The following is a 20080-nucleotide window of genomic DNA, read 5'->3' as shown; positions in this document are numbered from 1 at the left end:
ACTACAGGCCAATATTACTGATGAACATAGATGCAAAAATCCTCAACAAAATACTAGCAAACAGAATCCAACAGCACATTAAAAGGATCATACACCATGATCAAGTGGGGTTTATCCCAGGAATGCAAGGATTCTTCAATATATGCAAATCAATCAACGTGATACACCATATTAACAAATTGAAGGAGAAAAACCATATGATCATCTCAATAGATGCAGAGAAAGCTTTCGACAAAATTCAACACCCATTTATGATAAAAACCCTGCAGATAGTAGGCGTAGAGGGAACTTTCCTCAACATAATAAAGGCCATATATGACAAACCCACAGCCAACACCGTCCTCAATGGTGAAAAACTGAAACCATTTCCACTAAGATCAGGAACAAAACAAGGTTGCCCACTCTCACCAATCTTATTCAACATAGTTTTCGAAGTTTTAGCCACAGCAATCAGAGAAGAAAAGGAAATAAAAGAAATCCAAATCGGAAAAGAAGAAGTAAAGCTGTCACTGTTTGCAGATGACATGATACTATACATAGAGAATCCTAAAGATGCTACCAGAAAACTACTAGAGCTAATCAATGAATTTGGTAAAGTTGCAGGATACAAAATTAATGCACAGAAATCTCTGGCATTCCTATACAGTAATGATGAAAAATCTGAAAGAGAAATTAAGGAAACACTCCCATTTACCATTGCAACAAAAAGAATAAAATATCTAGGAATAAACCTACCTAAGGAGACAAAAGACTTGCATGCAGAAAATTATAAGACACTGAGGAAAGAAATTAAAGATGATACAAATAGATGGAGAGATATACCATGTTCTTGGATTGGAAGAATCAACATTGTGAAAATGACTCTACTACCCAAAGCCATCTACAGATTCAATGCAATCCCTACCAACTACCACTGGCATTTTTCACAGAACTAGAACAAAAAGTTTCACAATTTGTATGGAAACACAAAAGACCCCGAATAGCCAAAGCAATCTTGAGAACGAAAAACGGAGCTGGAGGAATCAGGCTCCCTGACTTCAGACTATACTACAAAGCTACAGTAATCAAGACAGTATGGTACTGGCACAAAAACAGAAAGATAAATCAATGGAACAGGATAGAAAGCCCAGAGATAAACCCACGCACATATGGTCACCTTATCTTTCATAAAGGAGGCAGGAATGTACAGTGGAGAAAGGACAGCCTCTTCAATAAGTGGTGCTGGGAAAACTGGACAGGGACATGTAAAAGTATGAGATTAGATCACTCCCTAACACCATACACAAAAATAAGCTCAAAATGGATTAAAGACCTAAATGTAAGGCCAGAAACTATCAAACTCTTAGAGGAAAACATAGGCAGAACACTCTGTGACATAAATCACAGCAAGATCCTTTTTGACCCACCTCCTAGAGAAATGGAAATAAAGACAAAAATAAACACATGGGACCTAATGAAACTTCAAAGCTTTTGCACAGCAAAGGAAACCATAAGACAAAAAGACAACCCTCAGAATGGGAGAAAATATTTGCAAATGAAGCAACTGACAAAGGATTAATCTCCAAAATTTACAAGCAGCTCATGCAGCTCAATAACAAAAAAACCAAACAACCCAATCCAAAAATGGGCAGAAGACCTAAAGAGACATTTATCCACAGAAGATATACAGACTGCCAACAAACACATGAAAGAATGCTCAACATCATTAATCATTAGAGAAATGCAAATCAAAACTACAATGAGATATCATCTCACACCAGTCAGAATGGCCATCATCAAAAAATCTAGAAACAATAAATGCTGGAGAGGGTGTGGAGAAAAGGGAACACTCTTGCACTGCTGGTGGGAATGTGAATTGGTACAGCCACTATGGAGAACAGTATGGAGGTTCCTTAAAAAACTACAAATAGAACTACCATATGACCCAGCAATCCCACTACTGGGCATATACCCTGAGAAAACCATAATTCAAAAAGAGTCATGTACCAAAATGTTCATTGCAGCTCTATTTGCAATAGGCCAGAGATGGAAACAACCTAAGTGTTCATCATTGGATGAATGGATAAAGAAGATGTGGCATATATATACAATGGAATATTACTCAGCCAGAAAAAGAAACGAAATTGAGCTGTTTGTAATGAGGTGGATAGACCTAGAGTCTGTCATACAGAGTGAAGTAAGTCAGAAAGAGAAAGACAAATACCATATGCTAACACATATATATGGAATTTAAGATAAAAAAATGTCATGAAGAACCTAGGGGTAAAACAGGAATAAAGACACAGACCTACTTGAGAATGGGCTTGAGGATATGGGGAGGGGGAAGGGTAAGCTGTAACAAAGCGAGAGAGAGGCATGGACATATATACACTACCAAACGTATGGTAGATAGCTAGTGGGAAGCAGCCACATAGCACAGGGAGATCAGCTCGGTGCTTTGTGACCACCTAGAGGGGTGGGATAGGGAGGGTGGGAGGGAGAGAGACGCAAGAGGGAAGGGATATGGGAACAGATGTATATGTATGACTGATTCACTTTGTTATAAAGCGGAAACTAACACACCATTGTGAAGCAATTATACTCCAATAAAGTTGTAAAAATAAATAAATAAAAATAAAATAAAATGCCTGAGCACTTCATGCCTGAAACACAGGACTGTAGCTGAGTAAGTCCTTGACCCAAAAACAATGGATTTTCCCTCCAAACTTAGAAAATACTAAGTATCAATACTATGTAATTAGTACATACATAATACATAGTACATACACAATACATATATAATTAGTAAATACATAATACTATGTAATCAGTATTAGAATATTTCTATTTTCATTTTCACAGTTAGTAAAAAATAAAATTAAAAGGTAGAAAGAGTGTACTCCTGGCACCATTATAAGCTTAATATGTGAATTTTGATAACCATTTAAAAAAATCCATGTTCTAAGAAAATTAACTGTTTCTAAATATTTAGAAGACCAACTTCAGTATCTTTTTTTTTTTTTTTTGCGGTACGCGGGCCTCTCACCGTTGTGGACTCTCCCGTTGTGGAGCACAGGCTCCGGACACGCAGGCCCAGCGGCCACAGCCCACAGGCCCAGCCGCTCTGCGGCACGCAGGATCCCCCGGACCGGGGCACGAACCCGCGTCCCCTGCATCGGCAGGTGGACTCTCAACCACTGCGCCACCAGGGAAGCCCCAACTTCAATAAATATCTTGAAGGCAGTGAATTCATTGTCATGTCTAATTATAAGTAAAAACAAAATCTTTAATGTAATTTTGAAGTTTTGGCTGGTATCTATTATTGGATGCTCTTCATGCTATCCTGTACTCGGATGCTGAGCATGCATTTAGGGTAGGAAATAATAGCTTATTGTCACAGTTAATCTTTTATCCATAATATGCATTTTGCCTTACCAAAAAAGCTTACAAAATTGTGCTTATTCCTTATGATTTAGTTGGTGATTTGTTAATGTTTTATTTTAAAGAAAGTGCTGTAAATATTGATCTCTGAAATAGGTTTTTAAATATTGCCTGTCAATATAGCCAATTTTTTTCTTTTAAATGTAAATAAAATAATTCTCTTCCAATAAATTTGCTTTCATTATTTTTAAATCAATAAAATAATGCAAATATCATGCTCAAAAAAAAAGTGGTGCTGGAAAAACAGGAAAGCTACATGTAAAACAATGAAATTAGAACATTCTCTAACACCATACACAAAAATAAACTCGAAATGGATCAAAGACCTAAATGTAAGGCCGGACACTATAAAACTCTTAGAGGAAAACACAGAACACTCTTTTACATAAATCGCAGCAATATCTTTTATGAGCCACCTCCTAGAGTAATGAAAATAAAAACGGAAATAAACAAATGGGGCGTAATTAAACTTAAAGGCTTTTGCACAGCAAAGGAAACCATAAAGGAAACAAAAAGACAACCCACAGAATGGGAGAAAATATTTGCAAATGAAGCGATTAACAAGGGGTTAATCTCCAAAATATATAAACAGCTCATGCAGCTCTATCTCAAAAAAAAAAAAACCCCAATCAAAAAATGGGCAGAAGATCTAAATAGACATTTCTCAAAGAAGACATACAGATGGACAAAAAAGCACATGAAAGATGCTCAATGTCACTAATTACCAGAGAAATGCAAATCAAAACTACAATGTGGTATCGCCTCACACAGGTCAGAATGGCCATCGTCAGAAAGTCTACAAACAGGGCGTCCCTGGTGGCACAGTAGATAAGAATCTGCCTGCCAATGCAGGGGACACAGGTTCAGTCCCTGGTCCAGGAAGATCCCACATGCCGCGGAGCAACTAAGCCCATGCACCACAACTACTGAAGCCCTCACGCCTAGAGCCCATGCTCCACAACAAGAGAAGCCACTGTAATGAGAAGCCTGCGCACCGCAACGAAGAGTAGCCCCCACTCACCGCAATTAGAGAAAGCCCACGCACAGCAACAAAGACCCAATGCAGCCAAAATAAATAAATAGATAGATAGATAAATAAAACTATTATAACAATTTGTGGACTAAACTAGCAGCCAAATTTGTATAAAAAAATCTACAAACAATAAATGCTGGAGAGGGTGTGGAGAAAAGGGAACCCTCCTACACTGTTGGGAATGTAAATTGGTACAACCACTATAGAGAACAGTATGAAGCTTCCTTAAAAAACAAAAAACATAACTACCATATGATTCAGCAATCCCACTCCTTGGCATATATCTGCAGAAAACCATAATCCAAAAGGATACATACACCCCAATGTTCACTGCTGCACTATTTACAATAGCCAAGACATGGAAGCAACCTAAATGTCCATCATCAGAGGAATGGATAAAGAAGATACCGTGTATATATATATATATATATATATATATATATATACACACAATGGAATATTACTCAGTGAAAAAAAGAACAAAATAATGCCATTTGCAGCAACATGGATGGACCTAGAGATTATCATACTAAGTGAAGTGAGACAGAGAAAGACAAATATCAAAAAATGACATCACTCATATATGGAATCTAATAAAAAAAAAGATACAAATGAACTTATTTACAAAACAGAAACAGACTTACAGATATCGAGAACTTATGTTTACCAAAGGGGAAACGCGGGGGGTCGATGAACACACACACACTACTACATATAAGATAGATAACCAACAAGGACCTAATGTATAGCACAGAGAACTCTATTCTGTGATAATCTATATGAGAAAAGAATCTAAACAAGAATGAGTATATGTATAACTTAATCACTTTGCTGTACACCTGAAACTAACACAGCATTGTAAGTCAACTATACTCCAATAAAATAAAAATTAAACAAAAACAAAAACAAACAAACAAAACCCAGGCAGTCTGGCTCCAGGTCCAGAGACTGTTCTACGCCACACTGCTGCTCTCCACCCATGCTGGAGCACGGACACCTGTGTGATGCTATCCACCCACCAGCTTCCTCGCTTCCTGTGTTTCTCCTGTCTTTCTTCACCAGTAGCTCCCAAGGATGTGGTCATTTGGACAACAGGCAGAGGTAAGCAGAGGCTAGAATACTGACAAGAAAGGAAAAGCTGTCTGCCTTCTGGAATTTGGTGGGAGAGCAAAGCTGCCCCTGCCCACAGGGGTGGGGCCCGTTGGGCCAGTCAATGGTCCTGAGCACAGCATCCTGGCCCCTCTGCCCAGCCTGAGAGTGGCCTGGGTTGGTCCGGGGACACAGAGCCACTGTTCCCTCTCACTTCACTTATGCCCAGCAATGAACCACATGGGTCCACATGCTCTTGTTGAGCTAGTAAGATGTTTGAAACATTTTTAAATTAGTTATTTAAAATCCAGAGATTTCATATAAAAATCTGGATTCCCAGCTTCTCTTAAAAGAATCCACAGATCTCGTGGCACCTGGCCGGAATTCCCAAATGGTTATACTGACGGAGTTCAGTGGCACTTGTGCCCTTTTGATAGCCCATGTATTTGCTAATTCTCCACAGACCCCACCATTCCCTATTGCCTCACATCCAGTCCACACTTCACTCATGTGGCTTTGCCAGGTACTCACCTCTTTTGCTTCAGTCTCCGTGGCACAGACTTCCCCCCAGGGTCAGGATGAAGTAGGAGACTGGCCCTGACCCACAGAAGGTAGAAATGGGAAACCAGGCCTATCGTGACCAGAGGCATCTGCTAGGACCTCAAATGAGCAGGCAGAGAACATACAGGGGGAACTGCCCATAAGCAGAGGGTCCTCAAGAGGGGAAGGAGTCAGCCTGGCACTGCATCCCTGACGCCTGCCTCCTGCTTTCCTCCCCACTCAGGCCCCTGCCCTGTCCCTTTCACTTCCGCTTTACCCACTATGCGAGCATCCCAAATACATCTGCTTTCCTGCTGCTTGGCCTGTGCACAGGAGGACTCTTCCCTGTTCAGTCTGTGTAAAATTCTTATTAGCCCTTGGGAACAGCTCAGGTGTCCCCTCCTATGTGAGCTGTCCCAGATCCTCCCTTCAGCACAACCACAGTGCTCTTGGGCTCTCTCCCTGGCCCTCTACCACTGACCATGTGAAGACACTCGCCTCTGCCCGGATCCTCACTGGGAACCACCCCCTCTCCCCAGTCCTGAGCCAATGCTGGGCTTGGAACAGAGGTCAAGGAGCACTGAGCGAAGGAGGGTGGACACACAGTCCAGGACAGTCTGTGGTCCCAAGTTCATGCACTCAGCTCCCCACCCTCAGCTCACAGCGACTGAAGGCCATAGTCAGGGAAGAGAGACACTGAGGAAAGGAATTCTAAAATTCTCTCTAGAGATTCACAAAGCTTAGGTAATTCCATCCAGCCTCCTCTTGGCCCCAGCCCTTCCTACTCTTCCATTTTCTGTCCCCAGGACATCTGCTGTCTACCCGTCCATTCGTCCATCCATCCATCCATCCACCCACCCTTCCATCACTCTTGCGTTTGTGCCCCACCCTGTTCTAGGCCCTAGAGGGTCTCAGAGCTGCCCAGAGGGCTAGAAACCTGTAAATCCTACCACGGGCTCCTCTGCTGAAAACCCCTTGCTGCCTCCCTCCTCTCCACCCAGGATAAAATCCAAACTTGGCAGGCAGAGAGGCAAGGGCCTGCCGCCCTCCCTCCACCAGCTTCTGGGGCACAGAGTCTGGGCCAGGCAGAGGGCAACTGCTGCATGGCCAGCCCCGCTGTTCATGAGGTGCCTGCGGTCAGGCGGCTCCCACGTCTCTGAAGCCCTCTCCCAACCTCAGCTCAACCACTGCTTCCTCCTGTGAAGCCTTCCGGACCACTCTTCCAGCCCCCTAAACAGGGCTGTGAGAGCCAGGAAATGGAAGTCCACAGGATCCCGGGTGCTTCTAAACAGAGGCGATTTAGAGGAAGAGGGAACATCAGAACTGGGGTCTAAGAATGAGCAGGAGATAGCCAGGCAGACAGGCGGGATGCGGGGTGCTGAGGGTGTGCATGAGCAGAGACCCCAAGGCAGACATGAGCGAGGGGCCGGGGGGTGGTGGTCTGACAAGGGCCCCAGGGGTTGGAGGGTGGGTGTGAGAGAGCCTGACTGAAGAGGCTGGGAGCATGGCAGCCCCCATTCCATGGACATGGACCATGAGCCCTGGTGAGCACTGACCCCATACATGGCTCAGGGGCTCTGGGAAATGAGGAGACTCCCCCAGAGGCCTCCAAGCGCTGAGCCTGGCGAGAGCGCTGAGCTAGGGATAGGAAATGGGAACACAGGTGGCAGGTGATGGTCAAGGCTGAAGGCCACAGAGACAAAGATTCTGAGCCTGCACCTGCACTGGTCTGGGTGCACATCCTAAGCCTCTGAGGAGCAGAGGGGCCTCCTTTCCTAGGTCTCAGCTTCTCCATCTATAAAATGGGGATGATCACACTTGTCTTTAGAGGCTGCCCCGAGGCCCTGCTCCCAGCCACCACCAGGCCCAGGACTGACCCCACATTCCCAGCAAGGCGGCGTGGAGCCCTGCATCCGACCTTGTACAGGCTTCAGGTGTGAGCTGCCCCCCTCACCACCCTTGGTGAGGAGATGCTCCGGGAGCCCCACAGGAGAGGCTCATTCCAGTTCAGCCTCCCAGGGCTCTGCTCCCAGCTTCCTCCTGCTGGAGGCGCCCCGTGCTCAGGCTGCAGGTCTGGCCTCCCTCAGCCAGGGGCCTTGCCCACCACTCCCCTCGTCAGGGTCTCCCAGCCAGAGCCTGGCAGGGCCTGGAACGGCTGTGCTGAACTTCCTCAGCCCTCCTGGCACGTCTCAGAGGGGGAGCCTTGGCCAAGAACCAGTTTCAGTAGGTCTGTCGGATCCCTGGAAACCCAGCCAGTGTGCGGGTTCCTCGAGGGCTCGGCCCACACTCTTCTCCAGTGGCACAGCCGGCGCTTTGTGAGGAAGCTGGCAGAGGCTGCCTTTCCTCTGGATGAACCTGCGGACGGGCTCAGAGCTGGGCCAGGCCTCCTCCCCTGCCAGCTGCTCCCTGGCAAAGCCCGGCCCTCACTACCCTCTCCCCAGAATCCCAAGCAGGGGCAGGAAGGGACAGGCCCAGCACTCAGCTGACTCAGATCCCTGTCCCGGGTGACCTTGGGCACCGTCCTCAACCTCTCTGAGCCTCGGCCTCTGCCACTTCGTGGGGCCGTCGGCAGCCACGGGAGAGCCTACGGCACCGGGCGCTTGATAAATGTGGCCTTCTCCTGACCCAGGAGGGCCAGCCCAGTATAGGGTGGGCTCTGCCTGCCCCTGGGTCCCAGCAGGGAAGGGAGGCAGCTGAGATTCCCTCTGGAGCTGATCCCCGAGGGGAGACCTCAGTCTCCTAGCATGGCTCTGGCCATACTAGGGCTCTCTCCAGTTGGGGGGAGAGGCACATAGAGAGGAGACACAATGAGGACAATAATTCTTAAGTTCCCTCCAGAGATTCACAAACTTTGGGTAAACCCTTCCTGTTCTCTACTCCCCTCCCCAGGACACCTGCCGTCCTCCGTGCACGCACCCCACGGTTTGTAAATCCACTTTCCATCACTCCCACACTTGTGCCTACGGGCACTGCCCTCCGCTAGGTACTACAGAGCCTCAGCTCTGCTCGGAACAGCTGTAACCAATTGTCTGGGCTGTAGCCAAGTTTCAACAACCAAGAGGCTGAAATCAGCCCAGGGAAGAGAAATACAGCGAGAGGCAACATCTTGGGGGGTGTCCTGCCCAAGGCAAGCTGGTCCCCAGGGCAGAAGTGACCCCTACCCTCTGGTGTTAGCCAGCCCCACGCCCAGACACGGGTGCCTTCCTGAGGCCTGGAGAGGCAAACGTGGGCTGAGCACTGGACTTGGAGTCGGTAGCCCAGAGCTGGCATCCTGCCTGGTCCTCTCAGTAGTGGTGGTGGTGGTGGGGTGATCCTTTGCAAGCTCCCCCGCCCCAGAAGACTAGGCTCTTCATCCCTGCACGCGGGATGCCCACCACCCGGGCGGGAGGTAGGAGGAGGCGTCCCAGCGCTGCCTCTTCCCCCAACACGCGCGCGCCCGCTCCCCCAGCCCGGCGCCCGGTCCCGCTGCTGCCCCCGACCCCGGCCGCCCTCCCTCCCCCTGGGCGCCCCGCGACCCGCCGGCGCAGCGCTGTCCTCGCCCGCGCGTGGGGCCGGGGCCGAGCGCGCTGTCGGCCAGGGACGCCGCTTCCGCTCGGCTTCGCCGGGCGCCCGCACCCCCTCCCGCGGTACCTCGGGCGGCGGCGGGAGCGCAGCAGGCTGGCAGGCGGCAGGGCGACCGCGGGCAGGCGCGGCACCCGGAGGAGGCCCGCGCGGCCGGCATCAGGCCCATGGCGCGCCCGGGCGCGGCGGCGCGGCGGCGGCAGGAATGCCCGGCACGCGCGCAGGTAGCGTCTTGCCCGCCGCCCGCCCCAGGCCCGGACCCTGGAGCGAGGGAGGCAGGGCCTGGGCCCGGCGAGTTCCTGAAACTCTGCTCCTGGAGTCGGCCCCCGGCACCCGTGGCGCTCCCGGCTTAGACCTCTGACCCGCTTCCTCCTAACGCTCGGTGTTACAGGCACCTGCAGGAATACTAGCAACTCCCAATGATCCGCCCCTTCTTTCTGGTCAAGGGCTCGCTTTAGGAAACTCCCCTCCCCGCAGAATGGGAGGCAGGTGCTCCAGGTGGAGGCCAGGTGATTTCGGTTTGGGCCAAGCATCGGGGTGAGTGCCTAGCCCAGTCTACAGCTGGGCTGCTGTCTGTGGAGCTGGTGTTCAGGGCTCCAACCCTCTGCCTTGCTGAGGAGCCAGCGCCCCGGTGCCACGGAGGGTGCTTAGGACTTAACACAAGCGTCTTGTGCAGCCCTGAGCTGTATGAGCATTAATGTCCCATTTTACAGATGAGGCAGCTGAAGCTCAGAGAGGTTTTGTAATTTTCCCAAGGTCACCCAACTAGTATGTGACGGATCTTCACTTCAAGCCTATATTAGCTTGCTGCAAAGCCTGAGTTCTTCCCAGAGTAGGATTCTATCCCGCAGAAAAAAACCCCACAATCCCACCCACTTCCAGAGGGTGCAAAATGTGAGGACCGAGATGGGTGCACAGCTTCAGGCATTCACCAGGAGGGCAGGTGGACAGAGAAGCAAAGCTGGGGCCCTGCAACACCAGAAGAAGGGGTGGAGGTCCCCAGGGGTCTGTGGGCAGAATTCTGTAAGGGAAGGGCTTAGGGGAGCCCTGGGGCTGGAAGGGGTGGGAGCTCATCTGAAATCCAGTGTGTAGGGTAGGGTCACTTTTCCTGCTCTTACTAAAGCAGGGCCTAGACTAGAATGAGGCAAGTGAATTTTGCACTTCAGGTGCAAGGTTAAAGGGGGTGCCAAAAATTTCAGTAATCAAGAGAAATATTTTTGCGACATTTAAAAAAATACAAATTAATGCCAAAAAAATCCATGATGAACAAAATATCAAAATTTTCAATAAAGACAGGATCCGACCCTGTACTTGCACAGACTTTGAGAGTGAGTGCCTCATTTGCCTCACCCTAATCCCACCCACAGATCCTGTCTTTATTTAAAATTTTGATAGTCTGTTTATCATGGTTGTAGTAGGCTAAACAATGCCCCCCTCAAGACGTCCATGTCCTAATCCCTAGAATCTGTGACGTTGCTACCTTACCTAGCAAAAGGGATGTTGCAGATAGGATTGAGGACAAGAGGTTATACTAGATTATCTCAGTGGGCCTTAAAAAATGGAGGTAGAAGGAAATTTGACTACAGAAGAGGAGGCAACATTAGGAGGGAAACAGAAACCCAAGAGTGTGAGCAGCTTCTAGGAAGTGGAAGAGGCAAAGACCCATTCTCCCCTGGAGCTCTCAGAAGGAACCAGCCCTGCTGACACCATGATTTCACTATCTTCAGTATCATAAAGATTCAGTTCTTCCAACTGCCGACTTTTCTAAGGGTGAGCAAATAAATGTGTGTTATTTTAAACTGCTGAATTTGTGACAATTTGTTAAAGCAGCAATCGGAAACTAACACAATGGATTTTTTTGCATTAAATTTTCATTCTAAAAAATTAAATAAAATATTCATCCTGATCACTGAGTTTTTTGGTGCTCCCTTAAATTTTATGCCCCAGGCCAGGGAGGCCCCCTAGTCCTGGTCCTGATGCTAGTGTGCGGGGTGGGGGCTGAAGTCCTCCCGAGTGCTGGGAACGTGGGGAGGGGCTCGGTGCTCTCCCCTCCCAGAGTTCAGGTACACGTGGAGGTGGGAGGGGTGGTTCACGGGGCCAGGGGGCCGTAAATCAGGGAGTATCCTGCCCTCAACCTGCTGGAAAAGCCTGGAGCCCCCATGGCCCACAGTCCCCAAGGTCTGATCAGCTCTGCCCATGTTAAAGAGAAGGGTCCAAGGGCTCAGGGGAGGCACCTACTCCGGGGGTGGGGGGTCCTCCCAGGTAGGCAGAGGGCTCTGGCAACTGATTTGCTTTCTCTTTTCTGAGCCACGGTTTCCCCACCTGTATGGTCAGAGAGTTAGACTGGCCAATGTGTAGGGAATCCCCCCACCCAACCTCCTGCCCAGATTCCCCGGATGGATGGAGGTCTGCAGCCGCCCCCCATTTAGAAGGCTCTGGACTCTGATGCGCACTGCCACAATGAACTCTAGGTTAAACCCTGGCCAGGTCAACACCCACGTCACCCTTGTGGAGAGGTCTTTTTAATCCATGGGGCCTGAGATGGGGGATGGGTATGCAAAGATAGTCATGAAACTTTCCTCTTGGGGTGGGCCAGGGAGCTGAGAGGCTGGGGATCTGTCCTCTCACAGGAGCGCCTGGTGACAGGTGACCTCTTGAGCTGGGGTGGCTCTCGTTCCTGGGCTGGGTCCAGGACCTCAGGGACTACCTCTGTCCTCAGTCTTGCCTCCCTCCCCCTGTCCCCACACCACTCTTAAGACAACGCAGATCCAGAGACTACGGTGCCTGGCAACAGAGCATCCTTGGATGGGCTAACCCTGGAGGCAGGCTGCCCCTGCTCCCAACCCTGCTGTGTGCTGTCAGGCAAGTTGCTGAGCCTCTCTGGGCCTCTCTGTCCCTCTCTACAATATAATTTTGATACAATGAACCACGGTCAAGAGTAGCAAATGGCAAGCATGAGACCCCTTCCTCTTTCCTCTGACTGATGTGGAGGACCAAGGCTGTCTGGGAAGAAACAGAGCCAGCGAACCCGACCACAGGACACCCCGAGGGCTCCCGGCATCCTTCTCTCCGGACCTGGCATCCAGCCCCAGGGCTCTGAGCTCCAGCAGACCTGGGTTAGAATGCTGGCTTCCTGCTTTCTTCTTTGGGACCTGGACAGATTACTTGAGCCTCTCTGCTGCTCAGTCTCCTCACCTGTAAAAGGGGCTATAGCAGGACTGATTCCAAAGGGCTATTGTGAGGGTCAACTGGGGTGCAGAGCCTGGCACCGGGACACACTGAATAAACATTAGCTGCTCTGGAGAGTGGCTACCTCAACCCCACTTCTCCCCTTGTGGCTGGGAGTCACCAGGACATCACGCAGTGCTGCTGGCACACGCCCTCCACGGGCCTCATCTTAGCAACGACCATGACAAACTCTTTTCCAGCCCTGGGATCTGAGCTCTTCGTAGCACACACGGAAAGCCAGGCAGGCCCAGCTGCAGGGGCATTTCCACCACAGCGGCTGGGAGGGAAGGCAGACTTAGCAAGACAGCAAGGTGGGTAAAAAGCAGTTAGTTGAGCAGTTAGCATCCTGAGTTTCACAGGAAGCAGTGGTGAGCAGCCCCCTATAAATCACCCCTGCTGGCCTGCCAGGCTCTCCCAAGATAAGGCAGCTGCTCCTCCACCCTGTTCTCCTGGTAAACGGCCCCCGGGCTCCCTGGCCGCCTGTCAGTGGGGTCTGTGGCTGGGGGCTATTCCCCCTGTCCTGGGGATCTAAGCTCAAAGGCTCCTGGAGCACTTCAGGGGAGAAGCCTTGAGGGCTGCAGGGGAAGGAGGCCCAAGGATGCTGTGTACTGACACATATACTAAGAAGAGGACAGATCTGGCCCCTGTGAGCTTGGGGCTGGATGGGGTCCAAGGCCTGTGGCAGCAATTTCTCCTCCACGTGGCATGTGGTCCCTCAGGGCCCACCAGAATGGGCCCAGGGTACCAGAATCAGACTCAAGTGCCCCTTCTGCCGGCTCAGTGACTGAAGCCCAGCCCAGGTCAGCAACAGTCCTATCTTTCCCCTTTTGGAAAGGCTGCCAGGAAAGACCCAGGCCCACTGGCCTGGTGGGTTAACATCCAGGGGAACTAGAAATAAGACTTTCTCTTCTTGAATCTCCCAGAAGGGCTGGGATCTGGAGTAAGCAGTGCTGGGGAGAAGTGGCCCACTTAAGATCTCAGGCTCCACCACTGCCAGCCTGGGCTGGGGTCAGTGACCTTTCATACTGAATCTGACTGTGCCTTGAGGGCTTCCGTTTGGAGATGTCATTCCAGCCAATAATGACCACAACCGGCTGGACTAACAAGGTTGCTTTGTGTACCTCCAAGTTGTCCTGAGGCTGGATTTTCTCCCGGTCAAGTGTCCTGCCCTGTGGCTTCTGGGAGCCGCATTCGTCCCCCTCTTTCCCCCATGATTTCTGAGGAACCTAGGACGGGACTGTCAGCTCTGGAGGGGCTCAGGGGAAAGTCTCCAGAGGCCTGTGAGAGCCACACACACATCGCGGTGGGGCTCCGCATGGGCAGCGAAGCTGTGATGGCCACTGCAAGGCTGCCTGCCGCCTGGCCCCTCGTGCCCCTCCCCAGCGAGGACCTGTCACTCTGGGCAAGGACACCGTTCCCATACCAGGCTCCTGGCCCCAGGACTGTCACTCTGTGTTGCTGCCTGTAAGGTTGGGACAGTTGCTGGTCTTTGCTCATCAGTGCCACCGGGTAGGGGGGACAGTTACCATGCTACTAGTTACTGAGCACTAACCCCGACCCCCAGACTGCTGCATCCAAATGCCCACTCAGGATGCCCACTGGTTTAATGACTAACAGGCATCTCAAACTCATACATGCCCAAATGGAGCTGTGGTCTTGCTGCATTGTCCCAAACCTGCTCTAGGCCGTGTCTTCCTCACTCACTTAATGACAGTTCTTTCTGTCTGCTCGATCAGACCCCTGGGAGTCCACCTTCACTGCTCCCTTTCTCTCAAACCCACATCCAAGAGGTCTTGTAGGTCCTACTTTCAAAACAGATTTGGAATCTGCTCACGTTCACCGCCACCCACCATAGTGTAAGCACCCTTGTCTCTCACCTGAATTACTGCAAACAGGTCCCCCGGCTGCCCCTTTTCCCGCTCCGGCCAGCAGTCAGAGTGGCCCTTTTAACGATCTATCAGATCACGTCCTTCCTCTGCCATCAGGCTCCTTTGCATCTGGCCCTGTCCCTCACTCCCTCATCCCACCTGCCTCCGAGCTGGTGCAAGACCACATTAGGTGCTCTCTGTTTTTGCCCAAGCTGTTGCCTGGGTCTGGCACACTTCCACCTGACATCCTCCTAGCTCACTTTCTCACTTCTTCAAGACTTTGGGTGTCACTCTATCATTAGGCCCACCCTCACCACTGTATTTTAAATGGCTCTATTTTTTTTTTCCTCTTTCAGTAGCACTCACCACCTTCTAACACAGCAGTTCTCGAAGCGTGGGCCCCAGACCAGCAGCATCAGTATCACCTGGGAACTTGTTAGAAACACAAATCCTAGTGAGTTGGAAACTCTGGGGGAGTATAAAACAGTCTCCCCTTTCTTCTGGGTGGTTCTGATGAGAACAATTGCTCTGTGCCATGCGATGTACGTTCCTGTTACTCTCTGTCTTGGGGAGTAGAATGGAAGCTCCGTCTGATCCCTGCTGTGTGCCCCGCCTGCACGTAGCAGACGTGCTGTGTTGAATGAATAGAACTATTTAGTTCTGAGCACTTTGCATCCATTTTCTCTCTTAATTCTCATGACAATTCTGCAAAGAAGATATTCTTATTCCAATTTTACAAACAAGGACACAGAGAGGGTAAGTGGCATGCCCAGAGTCACACAGCAAGCAAGGGGCAGAGCCAGATCACACACAGACCACAGCCTGATGCCAAAACCTGTGCTCACTCTGACTCCTCTAATACTTCAACGCAACCAGCTTTGCTAATAAGCACCTTCCTATGCACATAAGAGGCACCTTCGAGGGCTTGCTGGCTCTCTCCAGATAACCAGGCAAGGCAAGGACTCACCCATGAGCACCCATCAGATGCCAGGCAGCCCTGGTATCATGTGACTCCTTTCTCTCCCCTTTCACAGAGAGCTGGCTAGGAGGTGCTGCCCAACAGGGCCTCCCCAGGGGTCTTATTCCTAGAGTGGGGCATGGAAGTCCAGAGATCCACTGGGCAGTGGGGCCCTCTTCACAGTATCAAGTCTTCTGATCCATGAACAAGGGATGTCTTTCCATTTATTTAGGTCTTTAATTTCTTTCAAGAATGTATTGTCATTTTTAGAGTATTAAGTTTTGTACTTCTTTTGTTAAATATATTGGTAAGTATTTTGTTCTTTTGGATGCTATTATAAATGAAGTTTTCTTAATTTCATTTTCAGTTTTCCCAGTGCTACTGTATAGAAATACAATTGATTTGTGTATATTGACCTTGTATCTTGCAATCGTGCTGAATTTTTTTATTAGATCTAATAGATTTCTAGTAGATTCCTTAACACTTTCTATATACAAAATCATGTCATCTGCAAATAGATTACTCGTTTCTTCCTTTCCAATCTGGACGCATTTTATTTCATTTTCTTGCCTAATTGTTCTGGTTAGAATTGTTCTGGTCTAGTACAATGTTGAATAGAAGTTGTGAAAGTGAGAATACTTGTCTTGTTCCTGAAAAACATTCAGTCTTTTTCCATTAAGCATGATGTTATCTGTGGGGGTTTTTGTAGATGCCCTTTAGCAGGTTTAGAAAATTACTTTCTATCTCTAGACTGTTGAATGTTTTTAATCATGAAATGGTGCTGGACTTTGTCAAATGCCTTTTCTGAGTTGATTGAGATGATCATGTGGTTTTTGTCCTTTATTCTATTGATGTATTCCATTAATTAATTTCCAGATGTTAAACCACCCTTGCATTCCTGGGATAAATCTCATTTGGTCATGGTTATAATCCTTTTATATATTGCTGGATTCAATTTCTTTGTATTTTATTGAGGAATTTCCCATCTATATCCACAAAAGATACCGGTGCTCCAGCGATTCTTCTCTCCCTCACCTGTACCATCATTGCTGTTTTGTCTCCCAACTTAAAAAAATAAACAAAACTCTCTCTTTACCTGACTCCCTCCTCCAGCTACTGTCCCATTTCTCTTTTTCCCTTTACAGCAAACTTTTTGAAAGAGTTGGCTATGATCACACTCCAATTCCCCTCCTCTTATCCTTTTTCATACTCACGATCATCAGGCTTTACTCCCAGGACTCCACCAACACCACCCTTGACAAGTCAACCATGGACCGTGCTCACCATCTGTTCTCTCCGGGTTGATCTATTGGCAGTGCACAGATACTTCTCTCTTAGATGCTCTCTCCACTCAGCTCAGGGACCCCACTTGCTCCTGGCTCTCCTCATCCCCTGTGCTGGCTCCTCCTCTGCTCCCTGACTTCCTACCTGGAAGCAGCACAGGGCTCAGCCCTGGTCCTCTGCTGTCCCTCCACTAGCTCCATGGTGCCTCATCCAGCCTCATGGCTTCAAACCCCATCTATGTGTCAATGGCCCCCACAGTCTCTCTCCAACCCAGTCTTCTCTCCTGGTGTCTAGACATAAATGTCAAATTGCCTACGTGATACCTTAAACTTGGGCGTCTAACATGTACCCCAGGATAAGCCCCAAAGTGAACTCTGCATCTTCCTTCCAAACAACTGCGCTTCCTGTATTCTTTCTCATCTCAGTTAACAGCTAATCCATCCTTCCAGTTGGCTTAGATCAAAACACCTTGGAATTACCCTTGACTTCTCTCATTCTCTTACACCTTTCACCCATTCCAGTAGGGGAAATACTATTGGTTCTACCTTCAAAATATATCAAGAACTCAATTATTCCTCATCACCCATGCCATCCTGAGGCAAGCCGCCATCACCTCTCACCTGCACGATTGTGTAACGTGCTCCTAACTAGTCTCCCTGTTTCTGTCCTTGCTTCTTTCATCCATTCTCAACACAGCAGCCAGAGGGATCCTGCTGGGACCTGAGTCAGGCTTGGTTACTGCTCTGTTCAAGACCTGCCGATGACACCACCTCACTCAGAGGAAAAGCCAGAGTCATCACCGTGACAAGGCCCTACTGATTTACCAGCCCTTACCGCCTCTCTCCCCCTTCACAGACTCTGCTCCAGCCACACTGGCCTCGTTGCTGCTCTTCCAACCCCCGCCGTCTGCCTCCAAAACGCTCGGCCCAGATATATGTGTAACTCACCCCTTCATCTCCTTTACTCAAATGTCACTAAACTCCAAGCCCCCATCACTCCGGCTTGCCCTCCCCACCTCATTTGCCTCCACTGCGCTCTCTACCATCTAACCTACACCAGGCTTACTTGTTTGCTGTCTGTCTCCTTTCTTAGAATGTACACCCCATGAGGGCAGGGACCTTGTCTGTCCTACTCACTGCTGTGTCACCAGCCCCCAGAACACATCCTCGAGTGAATGACTGACTGGTTGAATGAATGCCCAGACACGAGGCACTCCATCAGGGCCACCCCTTGGGCAGGCCATCGGCAGTGACCGGCTCCCCTGCCCCGCTGGTCGGCGTTTTCTCTGTGGGGTGCCCGGGCTCTCCCCTGACTGCAGCAGGCATGCTGCCCATTGGTGCCTGTCAGAGGTGGCCACTCTCTGCCAGAACAAATATGCTTGAAAGGGCTCACGGGCTCCGTTATTAAACAGTGAAAGAAGGGCTGATCCTCTAAGCCTCCTTTCCAGGGGAACCCAGGCTAATAACAGCTTTGCCAGGAAACCTGCAGAGGCAGATGGAGACCCCCTTCAAGTGCCAAACTTGTCCGGACATGTCTGCCACCGCCAACCCCTGGGATTTCTGCCTTTCCTCTATATTTCTGGTAGAAAGGAGATAAGCGCCTTTGATGGTGGTTCCTGTTTTAATTCTTGTGACTTCTTCGGCACACAGCACACAGCCTGAGAAGTCTGATAAACGCTGGGGAGAGAGGCCGGGGGTGGGGCAAATCTGGTGTCTATGTGGGATTCTGCAAATGGTCCCCATTTAGCAAGTACAGAGAAAGACAGACAGAGAGAGACAGAGAGACAGAGAAAAACAGGCAGACAGGCACGTGTGTGGGTCAGGGAGCCAGCACACTGAGTACAGGTAGACCACACGTGACGTGACAGTGCCCTGGATGGCTGGGACAAAGCACAGCCTTTGGGGTCAGAACATCTGCCTCTGTTTCTCAGCACTGCTCCTGACTAGCTGTGCCATCTTGGGCAAATTACTCAGCCTCTTTGACCTTTAGTTTCTCTCCTTTCTTTGTTTTATTTAGTTTTTGATTTTTTATGTAGTGAAATATGCAGACATTCAAAAAGTATTTAAAGCACATATGCACAGAGATGCAGAGTATTATAAAATGAGCACCTGTGTAACTAGGCCTGCCATCCTGACTTTCACGGCATTCATTTCTTTGCTTTTCTTCAGATTGTTGCTGCCTAATTATGTACCCATAAATAACATGGTTTCCTTCTGCCCTATTTTCGACTTTATGTAAATAGAATCACAGCATGTTCTTGGGCTGCCCTAGTCTCGCAGTATGTTTTTAGGATTCATGCATGCTGTTGGGTAGAGCTGTAGTTCATTCATTCTCACTGCTGTAGAGTTTTCTGTCGTAAGAACGAATTGTGTTTATTTCTCCATAGTATTGTTGCTAAATACTTGGTGCTTTTTGTAACTCATTTAAAGAGTCTCTTGCTAGCCAAGATCATGGCAATGTTCTCCTTTCCCTGGTGCTCAGAGGTGCTACCTGTCATAAATCCAAGTCCAGAGGCATGGGCGTCTGGGCTCAATTCTGTGCCATTGGGTCACTGTCAACCACCTTGCACCAGAGGAAGCCCATGGAGGCTGCAGAAGTTCCTGGGTGGGCTTGGGTTTTCCCAGGCCATTAAATTGGGGCTGTGGGTCAAAGGTGCCATGATCACCAGGGGGCAGGGAGGCCATGGCTAACAGTGTGGAGCCATTTAGGAGGCCCCCAAAGGTGAGCTTCTGCCCCTGCCTGCATGGTGCATCAATCAAACACTGTGAAACATGGAGAGAGAGGATGTCCATGGTTCATGTGGTCAGAACACAGCTGGCCCAAAGGCCGCTCTCCACACTTAGCTGGGGGTTGGTGGCCCCAGCCCAGCTGACATGGTGATCCTTTCTAAAAGCCCTTTTCGTGATGACTGCACAGGGACACCGACCTACAGAGACAGCACCTGCACAGCTGGGCGGCGGCGTTCCCTTCTCCTGTGCCCCATGTCCAGACCATCAGCAAACCCTGCAGCCCCACCTTCAGAACACGTCTCAGCTGACCGCTCTCCACGGTCTCCTCCACTTCCACACACGCCCAGGCCCCGCACCCGGGTCCAGCAAC

General features: G+C 49.5%; 1 protein-coding gene across 4 annotated transcripts in view; it reads right to left on the bottom strand.

The window, feature by feature from the left end:
- The window catches only part of ARHGAP22 (Rho GTPase activating protein 22), a 166107-nt gene that overhangs the window by 25793 nt on the left and 120234 nt on the right, over nt 1–20080 (bottom strand). The window lies entirely within an intron of this gene.

This window comes from Mesoplodon bidens (genome assembly GCF_964165515.1).
Source record: "Mesoplodon bidens genome assembly, chromosome: 1".
NCBI lineage: Eukaryota > Metazoa > Chordata > Mammalia > Artiodactyla > Ziphiidae > Mesoplodon > Mesoplodon bidens.
This window is presented reverse-complemented; position numbering and strand designations above follow the sequence as displayed.